General features: G+C 35.2%; 1 long non-coding RNA gene across 1 annotated transcript; it reads left to right on the top strand.

The window, feature by feature from the left end:
• The first annotated feature begins 4,285 nt into the window (after positions 1-4,285).
• Positions 4,286-4,994, top strand: LOC143903209 (uncharacterized). Its single transcript, XR_013258646.1, has 2 exons — positions 4,286-4,783; positions 4,869-4,994. It is a non-coding gene; the product is annotated as an uncharacterized LOC143903209 (long non-coding RNA).
• Positions 4,995-6,748: the final 1,754 nt, after the last annotated feature.

The following is a 6,748-nucleotide window of genomic DNA, read 5'->3' as shown; positions in this document are numbered from 1 at the left end:
GCACAAATATTTTCTTGCTCACGTTTTTTTTTTTAATTTTTGCAATTCCAATAATTATAGAAATAATTTCCATGGAACATGTTTGGAAGGGGAGGGTAGGGGCGGAAAAATCGCGAAAATAAAAGAGACACTGTATATCTCGCGATCTCTCCGTAGACAGGCGAAAAGTAGAGTGAAATTGTAAAACCAAAAATTACAAGCTTTCCCTCCCCAGCCAAACGTCCTTTTAATTTTTTTAGCATCGTTTCATCCGTGTTATGTCTGATCGCAGCTGGCGGCTGGCCATATATGTAAGAGCGCTTCGCGCGCTCATGTGTAAAAGTACGCGTTCATGGTATAAAACTATATAAAGATTAATTCAATGTGATCTCGAGGAAGAGGCGCGTTAATACAATTGAATAAGAATGCTGAAGATCTAGTACTTACTACGTGTTTACGCGAGCGTTACTTCTGTAGTATCTTACGATAATTCCTTCGCGTAAACGGGATTTTCCTTCGCGTAAACGGGATTTTGTAGTAACTTACGATAATTCCTTCGCGTAAACGGAATTTTTCTTCGTGTAAACAGGATTTTGTAGTAACTTGCGATAATTTACTCCGCGTAAACGAGTGATATATCGTAAGTTACTACAGAAGTAACGCTCGCGTAAACGTATTATATACATACGTTTACGCGAGCGTTACTTCTGTATACTACGTTTACGCGAGCGTTACTTCTGTAGTAACTTACGATAATTCGTTCGCGTAAACGGGATTTTCCTTCGCGTAAATGGGATTTTGTAGTAACTTACGATAATTTACGCCGCGTAAACGGGTAAATTATCGTAAGTTACTACAGAAGTAACGCTCGCGTAAACGTAGTAGTAGTAACTTACGATAATTCCTTCGCGTACACGGGATTTTCCTTCACGTAAACGGGATTTTGTAGTAACTTGCGATAATTTACTCCGCGTAAACGAGTGATATATCGTAAGTTACTACAGAAGTAACGCTCGCGTAAACGTAGTAATAGTAACAGAAAATAATCCCGTTTGCCAAATTACTCTATCACATCACAATTTTGAGATATTTGCAGTTAAAGTTGCAAAAATGGGCTTTTAGTGTATTTTGGCATATTATAATTATCGATAATTACTATGTTTACGCGAGCGTTACTTCTGTAGTAACTTACGATATATCACTCGTTTACGCGGAGTAAATTATCGCAAGTTACTACAAAATCCCGTTTACGCGAAGGAATTATCGTAAGTTACTACAGAAGTAAAGCTCGCGTAAACAGTATGTGACAGCAGAGAGAAACCTGAGAGAGGCCATCCCGGCCTTTACCGTGTGTTGCATTTTTCGACGCCGACGCGCCGCCTGAGAGAGTGCGCCTCAACTACGTCGTTTCGCTCGGTAACTGCATATGGTTTGCGTCCGTGCTAATGGTTCGTGTCCGAACTAGCCAGCTGGAGGGGAAATGCTGGCCGCGGCGGCCGCGCTCGGCCGGCCCGGCGCTCGGAAAGCTTCGAGCGAGGAGAGAAGGACAGACATACGATCTGCTGCCACGGCTGTCTCCTTCTCTCTTGAGCTCTGACGTAGCCGCTTTGGCACGCGCCGGCTAGAGTCCTATATTAGTAGAGAGACGCAAACTTTACCCCCACTTTGCTGCCGTCGCCATCTTGTGATCGTACCCCCACCTTGCTGCCGTCACTATCTAGCCCATCTACTTTTAGCCAGCGCAATCAGTGCTGTTTACTAAAGTAAGTATTTATTCTTCGTTGCAGTTCAATACCTGTATCGACATTACATCAATTTTTATTTAAGAAATGAAATAATGAAATGCATCGAACGTGACATTTTCGAATATAGAGAGACTTGTTGCTCCCCTGCTGAAAATGACCGATTAAATCCGATTGGTTCCGTATTAAATTTGGTGAAATTGAATCGAAATGAATGCGTTTTCAATCCGGTTAATCGGATGCCCGATTGGAAGTGAATCGGTTCTAATAACAAATTAATCGGAATCGTTTTTAATTCGGTATTTCCGGATTAATCTGAATCCGTCGTTATCAGTTTCAATCGTATTAATGCACATCCATTTTAATTGGGTGAATAAAGTAAGCACATGAATCGTGTTGAATCCGCATCAATCGTAAAATTTTAATACAACACCAAAATCGGATTTAATGCGATATTTCCGGATTCATCTGAATCCGACTGAATCGGTTTCAATCGTATTAATCTTAATCTATTTTAATCGGGTAAATAAAATGACCACATGAATCGTATTGAATCCGCATCAATCGTGAAATTTTAATACAACACCGAAATCGGATTTAATGCGATATTTCCGGATTCATCTAAATTCTAATACTCAATCGGTTTCAATCGTATCTGCGCTTAATTCATTTAAATTGGGTAGTGAAAGTAGCTATGTGAATTGGATTAAATCCGCTTTAATTGTATATGACACATAATTTTTACGTAATAGAGTTCTTACTACAGGATTTCCTTTTGGTAAAGTCATGAATTCTATATTTGCAAAACTGTAAAATGTTTTTATTTAACCCTTTGAGAACACACAGAGTTAATTTGACCCTTTTTTCTTTTTTTTTGCCACAAAAATTTTTAGCCAAAAATATTAAACATAAAAAAATAAATTTTTTTTTGTAAAAAACTTTTTTTTAAAAGAACACTGTTAATCTGACTCTACACTACACACACTTTGATCGTCCACCATTTTAAATTGACGAGTGCGATCAGCTTTAAAAAATTCCTAAATGTACTTGGCAAATTGTTAAATTAATTAATATAAATAAAAAGTGCTATTGAAATTATTTACATATTTTTAAAAATTTAAAAAAAATTTTTTTTTTTAATTTTTTAAAATATGTAAATAATTCCAAGGGCACTTTTTATTTATATCAATTGATTTAACAATTTTCCAAGTACATCTGGGAATTTTTTAAAGCTGATTGCACTCGTCAATTTAAAATGGTGGACGATCAAAGTGTGTGTAGAGTCAGATTCTCCGTGAATAAAAAAAAAGTGTGTTTTTGAAGGGTTAAATAAATACTGCACATTGTAATAAATTTGTAGTACAAAGAATGGAATTATAATAAAGTAGTAAATAATCCTGTTTATATATCCGGAATTCACGGATTCTATCAGTTTGAATCGGTCTCAGTCAATCCGTTTAAGGGGATCCTAAAGTGAAGGCTGAACTTCCTCGACGTCGGTAATGTCAACATTTCTAATCCTGTTTTCTATGTCATATATCTATATCTGTCCTTGTCTAACGAAAGGCATTTGTCCTTGTTTCGATTGCTGCGCCATCTCTCGCTACACGCAATGTCAACCTGAATGTGCTTTTGCACATATAAAAGTTTATTTAAACTAATCTTTTTTTTCTAGGCTTTCAATCTTAGATCTAATTGCACGATATTGTTTTTAAATGTTGTTCCTAGGTCATGCCGGTCTAATTTTGTAGATATTTATTGTGGAATTTTTGTACAAAGCAAATATTCTCGTCACGTATACCAAAAATTAACAAAAATATTAATTTTTTCTCGTTTTCGATACAAATTCGACCACCATGACCTAGATTTTGATGCGTACTTTAATTCTAAACAAGAATTTTGCATTTCTATAAAGCTAATTAAAAGATTAGTGCTAAGAAAAAAAGCCGGTATTACAGACGGCTTTATTATCCCTTTAAATCATTATAATTTCGTGATTTCGGAGTTCACGAAATCATAACAATTTAGACTGATTCAAATCGATAGAAAACGAGTGAAATTACATCCTTGAGTACGAATCCGTTTCAATCGTTTCCAATCAGTATAATCGTTATGAAATCATACACGCAAAAAATTTTTCTCGAATAATGTAGAATACTCATAATAAAATGTACTAGATTTACATCACACCGGTAGAATATATACGCGTATTCAACCGGAAATTAATATATGACAATAGAAAAGTAATAGTTTGATCAGATACATCTTGTAACCTAAAGGTAAATAAGTTTGCCATACTAACAAGGAAATATGAGAAAAGTAAAAAAAGTCCTATACTAATATGTATATACGGACGACGGAAGGCGCGCGGCGCGAGCGGCAACGCGGGCTCGCGCGGCGAAAGGGTTCGGCTCGCGCCCGCTACGCGGCGCATCGCCAGTATATTCTCGCGTGATTAAGATTCAACATTGACCCCTATATCTAGGGCAGCTCGGCAGGGTTTCTACAGCGTTCTCAAGTTTGCTCGTGGCGGACAGCTGGCCCTGGCCGCCACAGCTTATAACAGCAATTTATGTTTTTGCCATGACTGCAACAGACATCGTTTTTTGTCCATCAGCCATATTTTTATTCTTTGCTCTCTAAATTTCCTATACTTTCTTGAAATTTTTTGCATATTATGACTATATCCTAGCCGTGCAAGATTAGTATGGTATTTACTTTGTTCGTGTATACTTGTATTTTCGAGAAAAATTTTCTGCGTGTAACGATTTAAACCGATAGAATCCGATTGAAATTACATTCTTGAATACCAATCCGTTTCAATCGTTTTCATTCGGTGTAATCGTTATAAATCCGTGATTTCCGGATCAAGAATCCAGATTCATGCGGATTCAAAATTTTTAATCGGATTCAATCGGTCATTTTTGGCAGGGTCGTTCGAGGTTATAGGCTCCTACCAAGTTTTACGCTTTTCAATAATTTTCTTTTGTGCAGGGAGAAAGAGCAAGTTGTTTCACTGTCATATCAGCGAACCTGCTGTTCCATTTCTGAATATGTGTGAGGTAAATTCAGATTTTTCATCTCAAATAAATTACAAATATCCGTCGACCCTAATAGTACTGTTACTTAACCTTGATCTTTCTGCAGAGCTCCAATTTAAATCTCATCTCTGCTCCATCGTCTAAGGCGGATGAAATACAGTATCTCAAGTTCCAGACCAGAATAGTGGAAAAAAAATTAAAAAATCTTCAAGAGGAGTATAACAGTGACTTTTGCTACTTTTGAGAAAATGGTTTGTGACATACACCTAATGAAGCAGGAGCTGTACGTTGGCAAGCGCTTGCTAAAGGTTTTGAGCTATAAAGGAGTTTGTAAAGAGTCTTAGTGTTTTGGGCTCGTTCTGTCTATAACGTAATTATAAATGGACTAATTGTATATTTATAATTTATAATGTAATAATACAGTGCCTCGCATTAATATTCGGACATCATAATACTTGAAAAAAATTAATCGGTATATTTATTTAAGAAATGTTTTTTTTAGTAAGTTGAAGCACAAAATGATACCCTACAAAATATTGAACTATTGAAGTTATAGTAATTTAATTTATATGTAAATGTAATTTATGCAAAAATATATTTTTTGTAAAATGTCCGAATATTAATGCAAATCACTATATATATAACATTGTATAATTGTTCTAATTTTGAAATAAATTATTATTTTCACAATATATTCTTTATTTTATGTAAATTTACATTAGTGGTAACGGTTTGTCAGTCTTGAAATATGTAAAAATAAATGCCCTGCCAGAGAGCATAACACAAATAATATAGTACCCTGCATATGTGTGAGCATTGGTACATATTATATATATTTTATATAGAGATAAAATTTATGACTGACTGTTTATTTCATGATCTCACAATACTACATATTATATATAATATGTTTTATATTTTTATATTTTTATTTTTTATATTTTATATCTATATATATAAAGGAAGATGTCCTGACTGACTGACTGACTGACTGACTGACTGACTGACTGATTGACTGACTGACTGACTGACTCATCAACGCCCAGGCCAAACCCCTGAACCTAGAGACTTGAAATTTGGAGGGTGTATTCCTCTCATGACGTAAGCATCCACTAAGAAAGGATTTTTAGAAATTCCACCCCTAAGGGGGTGAAAAGAGGTAAAATGTGTTTTTTTCACGATTGTTTTGACTGACTGACTGACTGACTCATCAACGCCCAGCCCAAACCCCTGAACCGAATTTTTACCAAAAGTATATGAAATAGGGGTAGAATTTTCCGGGGAGTGCCACTATGTGTATAGTTTTTTGTTATCGATTTTCTGGAAACCGATTTTTTTAATTTTTCCTATTTTTCGAAAAATAATTGATCAAATCTCAACAAATTATAGATCAAACAGGGATAGAATTTTCCGGGGAGTGCTATAAAATGTATAATTTTTTGTTACCGATCTTTTTGGAAGCCGGTACGGAAATTTTTTCAATTTTTTGGGAAATAATTGACTGAATCTGAAAGAATTGTATATGAAGTAGGGGGTAGAAATTTACGGCGAGCGCCATAATGTGTACAGTTTTTGTTACCGATTTTCTGGAAACCGGTTTTTTTAATTTCTTTAATTTTCGAAAAATAATTGACCGAATCTCAAAGAATTGTATATGAAACGGGGGTAGAATTTTCCGGAAAATGTTAAAAAGTGTATAATTTTTTGTTACCGATTTTTTTGGAAGCCGGTATCAGAAATTTTTCAAATTTTTCGGGAATTAATTGACCGAATCGCAAAAAATTATATATGAAGTAGGGCTAAAATTTCCCCGGGAGTGCTATAAACTGTATAATTTTTCGTTACCGATCTTTTTGGAAATCGGTATCCGAAAGTAGTATTGACTGTAAAATTTAATAACGTCAAAGGTGGCACTAAATAAGTTTTCACTAAATAATTAATTGCTCGCGACAGTCACGAATTGAAGTGACTGATTTATCAGTTTTG

This window comes from Temnothorax americanus, unplaced genomic scaffold (genome assembly GCF_048541705.1).
Source record: "Temnothorax americanus isolate GAGA-0224 unplaced genomic scaffold, ASM4854170v1 Scaffold44, whole genome shotgun sequence".
Lineage (NCBI taxonomy): Eukaryota > Metazoa > Arthropoda > Insecta > Hymenoptera > Formicidae > Temnothorax > Temnothorax americanus.
Note: the sequence above shows the minus strand (reverse complement) of the source record. Positions and strands in the feature narration are given on the sequence as shown.